Genomic DNA, 18,027 nt, shown 5'->3' with positions numbered 1-18,027 from the left:
TCCAGAAGATCTTCCTGACCCAGAAGCTGAACCCTCGTCTCCTGCATTGCAGGCAGATTGTTTACTGTCGGAGCCAGCAGGGAAGAGGCCTAGATGGTTGTGTCCATAAATGGAGATGTTCTAGAAATGCTGTGGAGAGAGACACCCATGGGGACCACAGAAATCCATCCCACATACCCCCACCCTCCCCAGAGATGCCCTGTCCCCAAGATTCAGATGAGACATCTCACTAGCAGAGAGCTCCCATCTTGCTAGCGGAAAGCTCCCATCTCACGGAGCGCTCCCATCTGACTAGGGGGGAGCTCCCATCTCACTAGCCATCTCACTAGCGGGGAGCTCCCATCTCACTAGTGGAAAGCTCCCATCTCGCTAGTGGGGAGCTCCCATCTCACTGGTGAGGAGCTCCCATCTCACTGGTGGGGAGCTCCCATCTCGCTAGTGGAAAGCTCCCATCTCGCTAGCGGAAAGCTCCCATCTCACTAGTGGAGAGCTCCCATCTCGCTAGTGGAAAGCTCCCATCTCGCCAGCGGGGAGCTCCCATCTCACTAGCCATCTCACTAGCGGAGAGCTCCCATCTCGCTAGCGGGGAGCTCCCATCTCACTAGTGGGGAGCTCCCATCTGGCCACGTCACATCAGAGCCAGGTGCGTCACATATACACTGCCTTCCAGATCTTTCCTGTCTGAGAGGATATCATCCTGTGGAAATAGGCTGTTTTGCTTCTCCTTACTATGAAATGAACTACCCTTTAACTCAGTGCTTTGAAACAGTGCCTACCGCTGATGGTCTCACATGGTGCTGGGGTTGCCTGGGCTCAGCTGGGCAGTTCTGCTCGGAGTGCGGTCCAATGGGCTGGAATATCCCAGGTGACTCACGCGGGGGCTGGCACTTCGTGCTGGGTCCATTGATAAGTGTGGGAAACAGTTTGCTTCTCTGTTTTGTGGCTTCCTACTGCCTGATGGCTGGGTTCCCAGAGGGCATGTCCCAGGCTGACAAAATCAGAAGCTGGACTCTTGGAAGGCCTGGCCTGGGAAGTTACATGATTGCACTCCTGTCGTGTTCTGGTGGCCACAGCAGGTCACAGCGATCCACAGCCCTCATTCTTCCAAGGGAAGGGCAACAGATTTCCACTTTTCAAAGGGAGAAGTGAAAAGAGGAGTTGAAGATGTGTTTAACTCACTGCATCGCCGGTTAGACTGCTGACCTGCCACAGGGCTGGCATAGGAGGACAGTCTGCTCATCTCCAGGAGATGCCGTGGGTCACCCTCCCTTCAAAGCCTCAAAGGGGCTAAGGGAAGTCTCCAGGTTTTAGGGTTTGTTTTTTGGCTGTGCCTTGAGGTTTGCAGGATCTTAGTTTCCCAAGCGGGGATTGAACCCAGGCCCACTGCAGTGAAAGTGCAGAATCCTAACCACTGGATTGCCAGGAATTCCCCAGGCTCTAGGGTTTAGGAACCTCTTCTTCCCTGGCTGGGAACCCCACGTCAGGCACACGAGTGAATGTGCCCAAGAGTCGGCCAGACCTCTGAGCCTCTGCTTCCTCATCGGGGATCAATGGATCACAGAACGATTTACCTCTTCTGGCTGCTGTGAAGACTAAACGCCTGTTAAGCACTGAGCCGTCTCTAACTAATCAACTTGCTATTGTTATTAAGGTCGTTCTGCGGCTGCAGCACTATCTTTAAACCTAGTCCATTTAAAGGAATCCTGTGGCCACCCAAACCGTGATTCCGATCCAGGACAACTCCTCCCCCCGTGGCCCCGCTGCCCCGGCCCAGCCGATGGTGGGATCCCTGCCTAGGCTGTCACAGCAGCTGCTGGCCACAGTTCCTGTGGCGGGGGGGGGGGGGGGGGCGGGCGGCGGGCAGACATTATTTCTGAGGCATTCTGAGTAAACTCTCTTCTTGGCAAAGGTGGCTGGAGTCTCCAGGCCTGAAGTCAGGACACATAAAACCCCTGTGTCGCAGTGATCTTGAAGGTCCTCTAAGCCTGACTCCAGAGGAGAGGAGAGAGTAGGAAGTGTTGACTTAACCTGAAGCCACTAACTAGAGCTCAAAGCAAGCCCCGAAAAGTTAGGCGAGGACTCCAATGCAGCATCTTTAAAAATAGCCTTTTTTGTTTTGTGGGAACAGCTACAGAATTGTTCAGCCAACCACTTCTTGGAGGAAAAGGAGGTTTGGAGCTAAACACACATTTCAGGGAGAATAACAGAAAAGCCATTGCTGAAAACTCTATTTTAAACAAATGGTTTTACATCTATTGTGCTAATTCCATAATCACAGATCAGGAGGAGGGGTGGATCTTAACCTTTTTACATCCACAGACTATTGCTGATATCTCTGATTAATTTCTCCCCTTGGATACAATGATTTTGGAAAATCACAACTTGACGCTTAACCGTAGCCTGGCTGAGCTTGCTCGCTGTCAAGGCTGTCTGGATTAATTTGCTGTTACAATGTTTGTTTTCTTTTTTAGAAAAATTCTAATTAACAACAACAAAAAAAATGGGTCAACAAGCCAGTAAATATTTAAACAAGTGTCACGTTTTATTTGAAAAGTTGTCTGAAAAGAGCTGGCAAATTATGAATAAATTATAGATAGCATACCCTCTCCCAGTCTTGGACTTCCAGTATTAAAAAGAGATCCCAGTCTTTCTGGAATGCAGGCTCTGTGATTGGACTTCATACCACTCCAAACTATCCCCTTCTAAAAATGGTGTGTGGCAAGGAATTTCTCCTATTCAAGTGAAATGTACTTGCATCCATTTGCTTTATTAAGCTTGAGAATTTCTCCCTGCTTTCAGGGAGCTATTCAGAACTCAGCTGCATCTGGCCTTTAGGGGTTTGCAAAACCAGCCATAATCATCTCTGACTTAGAATGTCAGGAAGGCCTTGATGATGAAAAAAGTAGGCTGATGTTTTTTGAGTTTGTTCTGTTCTGTTTTGGGGGCCACACCATGTGGCATGCGGGATATTAGTCCCCCCACCAGGGATGGAACCTGCACTCCTTGCATTGAAAGTGTGGAGTCTTAGCTCGTGGGGACCGCCAGGGAAATCCCTTTGTTCCGTTCTTTAAATGCGAAAAGGAAACATGAACATTTTGAGACTCTGCTCCTTCGAGCAGATGGGTAGAGTGGCCAGAACAACTGGAATCTGGGAAATGCTTTTTGGTTTCTGCGTTTTGCTTTTAAAACATAAATCCTTTTTTGCTGCACTCTCTCTGCATTCCCTAATGGCTCTCCATCTTACTCAGAATAAAACCTCTACAGCCGAACTGGGTTGGCCAGGTATTATGAGACCTGGTCCCTGGACCACCTTCTTGCACATTCCTAGAGTTTTCAAGAATGGTCCAGGGATGCAACACAGCCCCATCCACCTCCCTCAGCCTGGCGTCTCTTGTTGTCTGGAGCCCCGTCCCCTCCAGGTATCCACAGCCTTCAGAATCGTGCTCCCACAGCGTCTCATGACCACTGTCCCCCTCCCCACTCTGCGCCCCTCCCTGCTTCCTAATATTGACATCACTTCTTACCTCCCAAGTCTATGCCTTCATTCATTTGTGTGTTTTCTGACTCTCCTCAACTAGGATGCTTTATAAAGGCAGCGAAAACTGCTCTGTTCCTTGTTATTTCCCCAGCACCTAGAACTGTCCACAGTCTGTCATAAGTCATCAATAAATAATGAGGAAGTGAAAAGCTCAAGGTCTGTATTACCACCACCACTGCCTGGCCTGAACTTGAATGTGCTGCACCGTGGGCTACTGCAGCTGCCTGAGTGTCGGGCAACATGAATTCTCTCCAAAGGTGAACTAAGAGCTGGTGCCACTGTCCCCAGGTGAGGACCTTCTGTGTCTCAGATCCACAGCTCGTGCAGTTCTTGGTAGGGAGGAGTTGAGAATGGACTTGACTTCTCCATCTGGGCTGAACAGAAGGAAAGCTGAACAGCTTTCCAGATTCACCTGTGAGCATACTTACTTAGTCTCTGTGGTCTGGCCCAGGGTTTTTCATCCTTCATGTCCTCAACACTGGGGGTCGGATCATTCTTTGCTGTGGGAGACTGTCCCATGCATTGTAGGGTATTGGGCAGCATCCCTGGTCTCTTATAGGGCTTCCCTGGTATCTCAGCTGGTAAAGAATCTGCTTGCAATGCAGGAGACCCCAGTTCAGCTCCTGGGTTGGGAAGACCCCCTGGAGAAGGGAAAGGCTACCCACTCTAGTATTCTGGCCTGGAGAATTCCATGGACTGTACATTCCGTGGGGTGGCAAGGAGTTGGCCATGACTGAGCGAATTTCACTTCCACTTTTTGGCCTCGTACCCTCTAGAGGACACTGGCACCCCTAGTGTGACAACCAAAACCATTCCCAGACATTGCCCGATGTCCCCTGTGCAGGGTGGAGTCGGGGTGGGCGGGTAGAGTTATCCCCAACTGAGAACCGCTGGCCTGGCAGCTAAGAGGTACAAGGACAGGCCCTAAGATGAAGCAGCCGCTCCTAAACCATTCCCACATTCAGCGATGGCAGGGACAGCACTGGGACAGAGAACCACAGGATGCAAAAATCGGGAATGGCTTTAAAGATCATCTGACTCTCGGGGTTTAGATTTTTCACTTTATTAGGGACAGCAATAAAAGCTGAACGCTGTAGCTGAAGTCTGTGTATGTTTCCCTTTCCTCCCATCCCGCTCCTCCTCCCTCACCCTGGGGCACTGCCTCAGAAACTCAGGGCTCCAAGAAGCAGGGACGGAAAGTATTAACAACACGCCCTCCATGCAGATGAGGACAGCCAGGCCTCCGAGCCATCAGAGACAAATAAGGGAGGGTCTAGGTGGTCCTTGGACTCCTGCCTTCTATCCCAATTTCCAACATACTTCTCTTTGCACCGCACTTGGCAGATCATTTATCTTCTTGGAGTATGTTGGGTGCTGTAAATATTTCAATAGATCCAGAGAGAGCCTGGAATCAAACAGAAAAATGGCCTAGAAAGATTAATCTACAGTTGCCATTAGAACCAGTAGGATGACGGGACTTTGGAGACTGGCCACTGTGATGGGCCAGGCCAAGGCATGACCTGTGACAGGGCCCGGCAGTGGGCCGAGGGGCGAGACGTGCTGGAGGAGAAAGGACCAGTAGACCTGGATGGGGGTGTGCTGGCTGTCCTGGCCCACTACCCATCTAGGAGCCACCAGTGTAAGACGTAGCTTTAATTTACAACCACCATCTTGAACTCACTCCCTCCCCTCCTCTGGGTTCTGCATTTTCCGCCCTTCAAATAGCACCTGGGGACAATCTTCGCCCATCAGCCAGAGAGAGACGGTTTCTGCCAAGTGTTCTGTTAGTTACTTCGTGGAGGAAAGAAGCTGCCTGGAAATGCATTCCACTGGATATTAAAGAATGTATTTTCCTGATTTATAGTCAGGCTAGGCAGGGTTGTCTGAGAGGCAAGGAACCAATGGGGATATCCACTTGGACTAATGATTAATTATTATATATAAAGTGATGTTTTCCTATCAACCGACAGGCTAGAAAACGAGACTACAGCTTGCCAGGTTGGCATCACGGGTCACAGATGTTGCCTCTGCATTTTCAGATTGTCTTATCCATTACAGATGGCATCTTCTCATTTAGAAACATAATTTGTTGTTATCGCAGATTTAAAAAAAAAAAGCTGACATTTCACTTGCAAGCCAAAGATTAGCATCAAGGCACAGGACTGCTTGTGAGAGTACATTAAGATGGGGCTGTGCTGTCCCTGAATCAAGGACGCCAGGCTCGAGCCGACAGAGCTGTAGATGGCGGCTGACTTCTGATCTTTATTATGCAAATGTGCAGCCCCGAGAGCCAGGCTGTTTAACCTCATCAGGGGAAATGTCACTGATCATTTCGGGTTCCAAATGTAGCACAAGCATTAGTACTATTATGTTATGATTATTATTATTTGTAGGGCATGATGTAAGCCTGAGCCCTCTGATTAAGCTGAGTTTCTACTTACTCAGGCCCTCTGGGGTCGAAAACCAAAGACTTCTTGATATTAAACAAATAAACAAATATATTTCGTTCTCTCTCTTTAATGCTAGCAGAGGGGGTGCTTCCCAGGGCTGGTGTCCTCCAGGCATGGGGAAGATGGTGAGAGTTTCGCAGTGTCTGATTTCCACCCCCAGCTGCCACCTCTTCTGTCTCCTCCAGGACTTCTGCCTCGGGGACAGAAATGTTTAGAGAAGCTGGGGCAGGAGACATGGGCAGATGTAAGGGTGGAAAATGGTGAGGAGGATGGAAAAGAGACAGATCCTTACTGCATGGGATTAGAGAAGAAAGGGCCTAAGGAAGGGAAAAGATCCTTCAGCCCCGGGCATGAGTCCCTGCTATCTAACTGAGGCATAAAGCAAACCGAGAAGGCTCCCGGATCTAAGAGGTGGAGACAAAAAGAGCTTGGAATCAAGCAACAAAGAAAAGGAAGTCAGCGAGAAGGGGAAAAGTCAGAGGCAGTTGATTTGCTGCCCAGGGCGACAGAAGGCGAAGGCTATGCCTCTCTGAATCCAGATTTCGGGACCTGAACCAGCAAGGTCCTACTTTCAGAAGAAAAGACTCTTGATGCGGGAAACGAGGAAAGAGAAGTACAACACACAGCTGTAGTGAAATTCTGGAGCAGAAAATCCAGCCCGAGTGTGTTCCCAGCCTGGCGCTAGGGAAAAGGTTCAGCTTTAACAAGGAACCCAGGAGGGAGGCTGGTTCACTGCACAAATGGAGGCACTAGATGCTTCTCTGAGACTCTCCCACCTAGCCCCGAGTCCTTCAGGCGTGAACGCTGACATCACGGTCTCAGTCCAATTAAATCAGACTTCTTAGGAGTGGGGTCCACACCCATATTGTTTAAAGCACTCTGGGTGACTCCATTGGGCCGCCAGGGCTGAGAACTGCTGCCTTAGATTCTGATGGACAGAAACTCCACAAACTCTTGCGTGTTTATCTTCTGCCATATCCTCTGGTATCCAGCACAGTGCTTGACAGAGAGTAGAAGTTGCATATAGATTTACTGCAGAAAAGGCTAGTGGGTGAAAGGAGACATTTCTGTACTAGAAACAAGTATGGGTTTTGCTGGTAGCTCCATAGTATAAATAATCCACCTGCAATGAGGGAGGCGTGGGTTCGATCCCTGGGTTGGCAAGATCCCCTGGAGAAGGACCCGCTCCAGTATTCTTGCCTGAGAAATTCCATGGATGGAGGAGTCTGGCGGGCTACAGTCCACAGAGTCACAAAAGAGTCAGACACGACTGAGCAATTAAACAACAACAATAACTACAGCTGTATGTAAGTAGGTCATTCAGGCACCTGTGCAGAGGTGGTACCTCCCAGCCCTCCAAGAGCCCTGCTGTCAGGGGTACGTTTGTCTCTTGTCCTGGAGCAAGCAGACACACAGATGTTGCACCCTATATGTGGGTTCTTTAATTGACATGAGATCAACAACCCTACCACCCAAGGAGTTGGTCCAATTGTCTTCCTCTGTTCTCCTGGGAGCGCTGGTGTGACCACACAGCTTTCAGAGAAGGGGCTCAAGCTGCCACCCCACCACTGGCTTGCAGCCCGCGATGGGCCATCGTGTTTCTCCACCAGCAACTGAGGAAGAGTCAAGGATCACTTCCGGTGGCCTTTTCTTCCTTACTGTTCCTCCTCAGGGTCTGGTCCTAAAGAGTTTGACAGAAGTGTTGGGTGACCTTTCCCTGGAGTCAGGAGACCTGTCCCTTTGGCTGCTGGTTGAGAGGATCCTCACAAAGGGAAGCGAAGGAGGAGCCGTGTGTGGACTTGGATCTGAGTTAGTTTGGTGGAGGAGCGTCTCAGCAGCATGTCTGCGGGATGGAAGCCAAGGGACTCTGACATCAGCTGCCAGACTTGTGTACCACTGACAAGAGCTGCAGAAGCGACACCCTGGAGCAGTGTGTGGTCCTTCCGCTAATTCCTGAGAGTCCCTCAGCAGATGCTGTGAGAGAGTGGCGTTACTGTGAGCCCACTTCAGACCATGCATGATGCCCCTGTGAAACGTGTGGGCTGGGACGCATTGTTTATCTCCCTGTTTCCACCAAGCAACAAGGCGGAGGAAAAGACAATGTTGGGGAGCAAGATGGGCCTCCATTTCAAACTTGACGTCACTACTGATGAACCCTAAAACTTCTGTCAAGTCTTTTGACTCAGTCATGTTTAAAAAGTGAGGATGATGGAATTTACTGGACCGATTTATCGTGAGCAATAGATCTGAGGGCTATTAAGAAATCCTCTAGTTTTTGAATCCTATGCAGTTATTATTCCAACATTGGGCTCTGAGGTCTTTGAAGGTTTAGACAGCATTATTTTTTTTCTTTACCAGACTGAGTAGGTATAATGGTGGACCCCAAAGATATGTCCAGGTTGTAACCTCCAGAACCTGCAAAGGTGACTATGTGGAAAAATGATCTTTGCACATGTAATTGTGGATTTTGAGATGAGATCATCCTGGATTTAAGGTGGGCCCTGGCTTGTTTGTTTGTGCTCAGTCAGTCGTGTCCAACTCTTCATGACCCCATGGACTGTCGCCTCCAGGCTCCTCTGTTCAAGGGCTTTCCCAGGCGAGAATACTGGAATGGGTTGCCATTTCCTATTCTAAGCATTGTCTTTTTATCTTTGTATCATTAACCTCTAACACAGTAAACAACTGGCACATAATAGATGCTTAAATGTAACCTTCTCAGATCATTCTGCCCAAATGCCTCCTCTCAGGACTCCCCAAGTTATTCATTACACTCTCTTGGTTTCCTTCAGAGCCTCAAAATGATATATCTGCTTGTGTACCATTTATCTCGGAATTAGATTGCAGTTTCCATGAGATGCAGGCCTGGTCTGTCTGGATGGTCAGAATCTAGAACAGTGCCTGTGTAAAGTGGGTGCTCAAATACATTTGTCTAGTGGGGAAAGGGGGCTTTCCTTGTGGCTTAGATGGTAAAGAATCTACCTGAAATGAAGGAGACCTGGGTTCGATCCTTGGGTTGGGAAGATCCTCTGGCGAAGGGAATGGTAACCCATTCCAGTTAGTCTTGCCTGGATAATTGCATGGACAGAGGAGCCTGGTGGGCTACAGTCCATGGGGTCCAAGAGTCAGACACGACTGAGCGACAAACACACACACACACACACACACACATACTGGAGAAAGGAAGGAGAGGCAGCTATTTTATTACTATTCGTGATAGGAGTGGTTGCAAGATGAATTGGAATCCATCCAAACTGAGAAAAGTTATTTGGCTCTGACCAGAAAGGGTGAAAGGTCAGAAGCAGGTTGAGTTTCCGCCTCACAGAATCGTGCGTGAGAACCTTTCTTTAGGGCCGGCGATTCCTAGGGCCTCCGCCAGGGGGCCGTTCCTGCTAAACTGAGCAGCGTGAGTGGCTTTCTGACGTGGACAAAAGGCTGCCTCGGAGCCTGAACTGGGGCCTCTGGGGGAGCCGGCGGGGGCCACACCCTCTCCTGGGCTCGGCACCAGGGGAAGGCTCCAGACGGCTCGGGCTTTGCGCCAGGCTGCTCGGTTCCAGTGGGAAAGCTGACCTTGGCCAGGAAGAACCAGGAAGAGGCACAGATGACTCATTGTCCCACATCCTCCAAGGTAAAAGCCCAGCAGTGTGTGTGGCCTTTGGGGCTGGACGTTATTGCAGCCTTGGATCACTTCGCAGCCAAAATAAAAGCCGTCGGCCAGCAACCCAGGCGCAGCCTAGGAATACAATCCATGGCTCGCTCCCCTTGTCCCCTTCCACACACTTCCCCCTGCCCCGAAAGTTCTTAAAACAACCTGTGTGATTTCCAGCACTATTTCCTTTTAAAGACTTAAGGCAGCCCTCATTTCCAGTCAGGGCCATGTGACTTTTTTATGGCCTCGTGGAAGAAACTGGGTCCTTTTTAAAGTCACGTGTGAAGAAGGTCTGGGGGAAAGGTGCTTTATTTTTATTCCGAAGTTTGGTAGCCAAGTCACTTCCATTTGTCAAACTTGCCGGTGCCTGCAGATTTCCACTAGAGGGCACTCTTGGAAAATATTTATAATTATATATTTTATTGCTCTGTCTAGGAAGTGCTGTTTTTAAAAAAAGAAGGGGGCGGGGGGGCACCTGCAGCCCAGTCTTAATTTCAGAGCAAGCCCTTTGCCTTCTTCACCTGGATCTATTCCTGATTCTTCCAGAAGCATAGCTAGAGAAGAAAGCTGGAGAACCCACAGGCAGCTGCTTCCCTCCTCTGTCGTTTTGTCCACAGGGGTTGTAGCTGCCCTCTCCCCTCACTCCAAACCCCCTCCACGCCATAGGGGGCCAGCCCTAGAGAATCCCCTTGGAAAGAGGCTTAGAGATGCTCAATCTGGGGGCCTCTGGTTTGGTTGGGTGCCTTCTCTCACAAGCCAGCAGTGGCCGGAAATCCTCAGAAAAGTGCCAGGAAGGGTCAGAGGGGTGGCTGGGGCGTCAAACAATTAAAAATAGGGCTTCCGGGCAGGCAGCCATGGAGATCTGGCTCGATATGTAAATAAGTGTAAATAAGAGCAAGCCTCGGTGCTGGGAGGACGCGGTGCACATTTTGTATAGCTAGGGCTGTCTGGGGTGGTGATAGGCTGTCTTTATTCAGCACACAGCCCAATTTATTTTAAAAAGTGTTTTTCCACCCCAAAAGAAAATAGTTCCATTGAGTTCCATTGGTGGGGTGGGAGGTTGGGAGGCAGGAGATTCTTACAACACAGATTTCTTACTCGATGAATATGAGTGTCAGTGAATAAATCAGAGCTGATTTTTAGCCACTATAACCTTAATTCTGGAGCATGTTCGATATACAGTACTCAACCTTGCCATTCGAGATTTGTGCCACCTTTTAGGGTTGACCTTATTATTCCTGTAGTGACCTCATTTCATTCTGGGATCAGCTCTGTGAGGTGGGTATTACCATCAACATCCCATTTTACAGAAGGAAGCTAAACTCAGGGAGGAGCAGGGACACACAGAAGCGGTCCACAGCCCGGGGTTGAGGCGGTGCAGTATCAGGTCAGTTTCGGCAGGAACGTTTTTCTGAGCATGCGCCGTGTGCCAGGCTCAGCGCTAGGCGTGACCTGGATGCTGCTTCCTGCTCTTCCTCCGAAACAGGTTCTCCAAATGTCAAGGCAAACCTTGACTTCACTTGGAACCGGTCTTCATTCTTCCAGAAGCACAGCTAGAGAAGGAAGGGGGCAGTACAAAGGCCGCTGCTTCCTTTGTCCACGTGGGCATCTTCTTGGTTGTCGGAGCTCCTGTGGTTCTGGGCGGAGCCAGAAGGGGGCGCCCTTCCTTCAGGGTATGCCAGGTCAATCCGGGTAAACCAGGTGCCCGAGACCACAGCTTGCTCCAGGCTGCTCCAGGCAGGCAGACATCTGTCCATTCCTCCTGGGGCCCATCCCCCCTGCTGACCTTGGCCTCCTCTCTGCACACCCAAAGGAACAAACGACAAGGCAATCCGTAGAAGCCTCTGTCCAGGGTTTTGCCGTGCAGCCTTCTTGTTCACTAATTCCTGGCTAAATTTGAAAGTAGCCCTGAGGCTCTCAAGAAGCAAGGTGACCACGGTGACTCCCGAAGAGTGCCCCTGTGGCCTACGTCCTAGGGATATAGAGAAAATGGGAGAGCAAAGAGCCAAGGAGGGCTCTGGGCAGTGGTTCCCAAAGAGGTGCTCGGCAGATCAGCTTTTCCTTGAGCCCTTTCTGAACTTCTTTCTGGGAGCACGTATGAGTTTATAACTAAACACACAGGTGCACATGTGTGAACACACACACACATACATGAATACATCTTTAAAACCCAGCTCCTTAGGTTCTCATTTGTTGTTATTGTTTGCTAAGTCATGCTCAACTCTGCTAAATCATGCCTGACTCTTGCAACCTCACTGGCTGTAGCCTGCCAGGCCCCTCTGTCCAAGGGATCTTCCAGGCAAGAACACTGGATTGGCTAGCCATTTCCTTCTCCAGGGGATCTTCTCAACCCAGGGAGCGAACCTGTGTCTCTTGCATTGGCAGACAGATTCTTTACCACTGTACTACCAGGGAAGTCCATGGTGTGGGGCTTCCTGGGTGGCTCAGTGATAAATAATCAGCCTGTAATGCAGGAGACACCGGTTCTATCCCAGGGTCAGGAAGATCTCCTGGAGGAGGGCATGGCAACCCACTCCAGTATTCTTGCCGAGAATCCCCATGGACAGAGGAGCCTGATGGGCTATAGTCCATGGGGTCTCAAAGAGTCTGAAGCAACTGAACACACACGCAGTGTATACAGTACAGACAAATATTGTTTGACTCCACACACATGAGTTACCTGTGTCTGTGTGTGCCTAGTCGCTTCAGTCGTGTATGGCTCTTTGCGGCCCTATGGGCTGTAGGCCACCAGGCTCCTCTGTCCATGGGGATTTTCCTGGCAAGAATACTGGAATGGGTTGCCATGCCCTCCTCCAGGGGATCTTCCTGACCCAAGGATCCAACCGGTGGCTCCTGCATTACAGGCAGATTCTTTACCGCTGACCCACTGGGAAAGGCCTAGGAGGTCCCTAGAACAGTAAAACGGGGGGGGGGGGTGGGGGGCGGGGGGGCGGCGGAGTGAGAGAGGCAGGAGCAGCGGCTCAGGCCTGCTCCCAGTGGTCCGCAGCTTCGGTCTCTTCTCCCGGATTCATCCCAACAGGGGGTGGGGTCAAGCTCAGGTCTGGAAACCACAGGCCCCTGTCCTAACAGGCAGGGCTGGGGGATGGACCCAGAGAGGAGGAAGAAAGGGCTTTCCCCGGACACAGAAGTGCAGCAGTAGATTTCTTGGTTCAGGGCTCTGACCGGTGGCTCAGAAGGGCCCTCCACGCATCTTGGCCGGCTTCCCCCCAAAGCCAGCTGAGCCAGAGAGGCGCGGGACCCGTGAGTCACGCTCGCAAGCCGCATCTCCGGCGCTGCCGCTGACGCGGGTCCCCAGAAGGGGCGGTGGGTGCGGCCCGCCCCCTGCTGGCCGACGGGATGCGGCCGCGGATCGGGGAGGATGCTCTCGCACAGCCCCGGGGGCGCCTTCTGTTGAGTCGCAGAGCCTCGGGAGGGATGACCCAGGAGGCATTGGAGGATGGACAGCCCCGACGAGGGCACTCTCCGCGGCCCAGCCTCGGAACACGGCGCTGTAGCTTTCACCACCCGGCAAGGGGAGGGGTTTTGAAGTTCGCAGCCGAGGCCGACCACCCTGTGCGTTTGCCAGAACAAGCCAGGGTGGGTGGGACTTCCTCCGCCTTGGGGTGGTGAGGAGAGCCCACTCTGCTGCTGCTGCTGGTAAGTCGCGTCAGTCGTGTCCGACTCTGTGCGACCCCATAGACGGCAGCCTACCGGGTTCCCCTGTCCACGGGATTCTCCAGGCAAGAGTACTAGAGTGGGTTGCCATTTCCTTCTCCAGAGCCCAGTCTGGGGCGGGGCGTGGGGGGGGGGGTGTTCAATAAACACTCTTAAGGAGGGTCTGTGCTCAGAAAGAGGAAGGGTCTTTCTTAGCTTCAGATGCCTTTCGGCTGATGCCTTGCTGCTGCTGCTGCTGCTAAGTCACTTCAGTCGTGTCCGACTCTATGTGACCCCATAGACGGCAGGCAGCCCACCAGGCTCCCCCGTCCCTGGGATTCTCCAGGCAAGAACACTGGAGTGGATTGCCATTTCCTTCTCCAATGCATGCAAGTGAAAGTGAAGACGCTCAGTCGTGTCCGACCCTCAGCGACCCCATGGACTGCAGCCTTCCAGGCTCCTCCGCCCGTGGGATTTTCCAGGCAAGAGTACTGGAGTGGAGTGCCATTGCCTTCTCCGTCGGCTGATGCCTTAGATGGTTCTAAAAGGGAAGAAGGGAGGCGAAATGAAAATTCCCTTACAGGGCATTGTCCCCTGTGCCCCTTAGCCGGAGAGCTAGTGGTGGAGCCACTGCCTACACCTTCCCGGGACGCGTTCGGCCCCCACGCCAAGCCCTTCACCGGGCCCCCCAGCCCCCCACCGCCCCCTCCTCCCCCAGCCTCGTCCTGCGCTGCCGCGGAGGATAAAATGGTCTAATAGCTATTTTTCTGTTGTGATTTTTGGCTGCTCTTCTTTTGAGGCTGCAGACTCAGATTTTCTCAGTTGTTCCATGACTTCAGACTACTTGCTAAACAATGTCCTCAGAGGGAAAAACAAACCTCGATTAATAAAGTGCTCATGAAAGGGCAGCGATGAGGGAGGGGTCAGGCCTCCCAAGCGGAGAACGCTGAGATGCAGGCGGGCCTGGCCTCAGAGACCCCAGCGGCCATCGCGTGTCTTCTACTCCGTCTCCACGGAGTCCCGGGCTGGTGAGCGCCAAGTGTGAGGTGGACACTTCTGCTGCATGGAGACAGAGACTCGCTTGCCGTCTGTCAGGCAGCCTGACACGGAGCTGCTAATGATTTTCTGTCAGCCGAGGCCTGGCTGGACTTGAACCAGTGACCCAGAGGTAAAAGGCCCTGATGCGCAGGGCTCCCTTTACAATGACTGGCCTGCCTCGGCCTCCTTTTGCCTGGCCCCTGTGCTCTGGCTCCTCTTCCCCCGAGTTCTCCTCATCCAATTGAGTTTTGGTTGGACCCTAGCTTAGCACTGGGCCTTCCCTGATGGCTTAGTTGGTACAGAATCTGCTTGCAATGCAGGAGACCCAGGTTTGATCCCTGGGTCAGGAAGATCCCCTGGAGAAGGAAATGGCAACCCACTCCAGTATTCTTGCCTGGAGAATCCCATGGACAGAGGGGCCTGATGGGCTATAGTTCATAGAGTTGCAAAGGGTCAGACATGAATGAAGCGACGTAGCATAGCACACACAATAGATAAATAAACAATGGAAGAAATTCAGTAGACAAATGAAAACTAAGGGCTGTGTCTCACGGTGAAGGGAGAGGGGTGGGGTGATGGTGGGAGCCTTCGGATCAGGAGTCAGCAGTGTAGAGGGGGAGAGAAGCACAGGCGCTGGCCAGGTCAGTGCTCCAGGTGGAGATGCAGGCTTTGCCACTTACAAGGTATGATATGGGAGCCTCCACTTTCCTATCTATGAAATGGGAGTAATTGTGTGTGTGTGTGTGTGTGTGTGTGTGTATGCACTCAATCTTGTCTGACTCTTTTGTAGCTGCATGAACTGTAGCCTGCCAGGTTCCTCTGTCCATAGAACTCCAGGCAAGAATACTGGAGTGGATAGCCATTCCCTTCTCCAGAGGATCTTCCTGACTCAGGGATCCAACCCGTGTCTCCTGAATCTCCTGTATTGGCAGGTGAATTCTTTACCACTGTGCCACTTGGGGAGGCTGAGAATAATTATACCAGTATAAAAAAATCTTCATAGGATTGCATGGGACCTTTCGTGTAAAGCGCTGAGCAGAGAACCCAGCATGTGGTAGATGATTGATAAATGTCTGCAAGGGGCTCCTGAAAGGGAGAAGGGGTTATGGGAGGAAAAAAGCACAGTGGATGACTGCAGCAGTGGGATGAAGAAGGTCGAGATTAAGGAGAGGTTTTTAGAAGTAAAGGAATTTGATGATCAGCTGAATAGGAAAAGGGAAATGGGAAGGCTGAGGGGAGGACCCCTGGACCTGGTTGCTATGACAACTCAGGAAGCTGGTTGGGGAGGATGGTGTGTAGGGGAAGGAGGTTCCTGACTTCCTTCAGGGTGTGTGGGTCAGAGTGCCTTGAGGATACCGGTGGGTAGGGGGTGTCCAAAGATGAGCTCAGGGCTGCCGGGCTGGGAGCACTGGCTGACTGAGTTGTGGCCGGTGCTGCAGGACTGGCTCCCAGAGGGAGTGCATGGGGGTGGAAGAAAGATCAGAGACCGGGGTGCCTGGAAGGGTCCACACGAAAGGCGTGAGAGGGAAGGGGGCCTGTGAACAGGACAGCCAGACGCTCCAGGCGCATCCAGTGAAGTGAAGCTGAGCAGCCCCCTGAGAGGCCACAGGACAGGCCTAGAGCAGCCGTGCAGTCAGCTCGGGTTGGGCAGGCGTTAGCAAACTAGAATTCATATGGGCAGCTCTGTGAGCTGTGTTCCCAGGTGCTTGTCAGCCAGACCCAGCACTGCTGCAGGAGTTGGCCAGAATTTCTGTGTGGAGTTTTTTGGAGTAAGTAGAAAAAGGCAAGATCTAGGCAGCAATAGTGGGCTGGAAAGGCCTTTTGGTTCCTCCTGGAGGCCAGGGATGGCTGTAGCCAACTTACAGTTGAGAATGAGGTGTCTTCATTAACTGACCGAGGGATTCGTGTCCAGGTCACGTCCTGACTGGACTGGGGACTCCTGATGGACTGCCTAATAGATCATTTGCATAGATTAGAAGTCACGTGGAATAGACCCTGACACCTGACCCCACACGTTCGATATAGTTTACCCAGGTCCCATCCGTGTGGAACCATAATACTGGCTTGTCACTGATCGGTTCTTAGCAAGTGCCAGGCACCGTGACAAGCCCTGTGTGTCTGCCACGCAGTCCTAGTAACACACCTATGACCTTACGCAGTTCTCACTTTGGCTTCATGAGCAGAGAAGTGATACACGTGGTATTTGGCTAAGTGAAATAAATGAGAGAGAGAGACAAACATTGCATAGTATCAGTTATGCTAAGCTGCTTCAGTCATGTCTGACTGTGTGACCCAGTGAACTGCAGCCCTCCAGGTTCCTCAAAAAAAAAATAAAAATTAAAAAAAAGTAGAACTCATAGAAGCAGACAGTAGAAAAGTGCTTGTCAGGGGCTGAGGGAGCAGGGATAAGAGGAGGTTGGTAGAACAGTTGCTGTTGTTCAGTCGCTAAGTTGTATTTGACTCTTTTTGACCCCATAGACTGCAGCACACCAGGCTCCCCTGTCTTTATCTCCCAGCTGCTGCTGCTGCTGCTGCTGCTGCTAAGTTGCTTCAGTCATGTCCGACTCTGTGCAACCCCATAGACGGCAGCCCACCAGGCTCCCCTGTCCCTGTGATTCTCCAGGCAAGAACACTGGAGTGGGTTGCCATTTCCTTCTCCAATGCATGAAAGTGAAAAGTGAAAGTGAAGTCGCTCAGTCCGACTCTTAGCGACCCCAGGGACTGCAGCCTACCAGGCTCCTCCGTCCATGGGATTTTCCAGGCCAGAGTACTGGAGTGGGGTGCCATCTCCTTCTCCCTGTCTCCCAGAGTTTGCTCAAATTCATGTCCACTGAATCATGGACAGTGGCTTGCACCAGTGGTTAGTGGTGCTATCTAACCATTCTGTCCTCTGATACCCCGTTCTCCTTTTGCCTTCAATCTTTCCCCGCATCAGGGTCTTTTCCAATGATCTTTTCACATCAGGTGGCCAAAGTATGGCAAGGAGGTCTGCAAAGAGATCCAACCAGTCCATCCTGAAGGAAATCAACCCTGAATATTCATTGAAAGGACTGATGCTGAAGCTGAAGCTCCAGTACTTCGGTAAAAGGGTACAGACTTTCTAGTATAGGTTGAACAAGGTCTGAGGATCCAACAGACAGCTTGCTGTAGTTGATAATACTGTGTTGTATAACTGAAATTTGCTAAGAGAATAGATATTAAGCATCCTCACGCACAAAAGTAACTATGTGAAGTGAAGGATATGTTAATGAACTTAATTGTGGGAATTCTTTCACAAACGCTTCAGATTGCTGACAGTTTCGTCAACTATACCTCAATAAAGCTGGAAAAAACTTACAAAGGGTGACAATGATGATAATAAGAATAATAACAACCACTATCACTATCCCTGGTGGCTCGGACAGTAAAGAATCTGCAGTGCAGGAGACCTGGGTTTGATCCCTGGGTTGGGAAGATCCCATGGAGGAGGGCATCCCACTGTAGTATTCTTGCCTGGAGAATCCCCAAGGAAAGAGGAGCCTGGTGGGCTGCAGTCCACGGGGTTGCAAAGAGTCAGACACGACTGAATGACTAAGCACAGCACAGCACATCACTATCACTTAGGACTTCAGATATCCCACTGGGCTGTCTTTTCTCTCTGGCCTGTAGCCAGGTGCTGGGCCCTCTTCCTCTCATTTGTTCCTCTTCTCCCAATTCTTGGA

Source organism: Ovis canadensis, chromosome 17 (assembly GCF_042477335.2).
Source record: "Ovis canadensis isolate MfBH-ARS-UI-01 breed Bighorn chromosome 17, ARS-UI_OviCan_v2, whole genome shotgun sequence".
NCBI classification, from domain to species: Eukaryota; Metazoa; Chordata; class Mammalia; order Artiodactyla; family Bovidae; genus Ovis; species Ovis canadensis.
The sequence above is the reverse complement of the archived record's forward strand: the minus strand, read 5'-3'. Positions refer to the sequence as shown.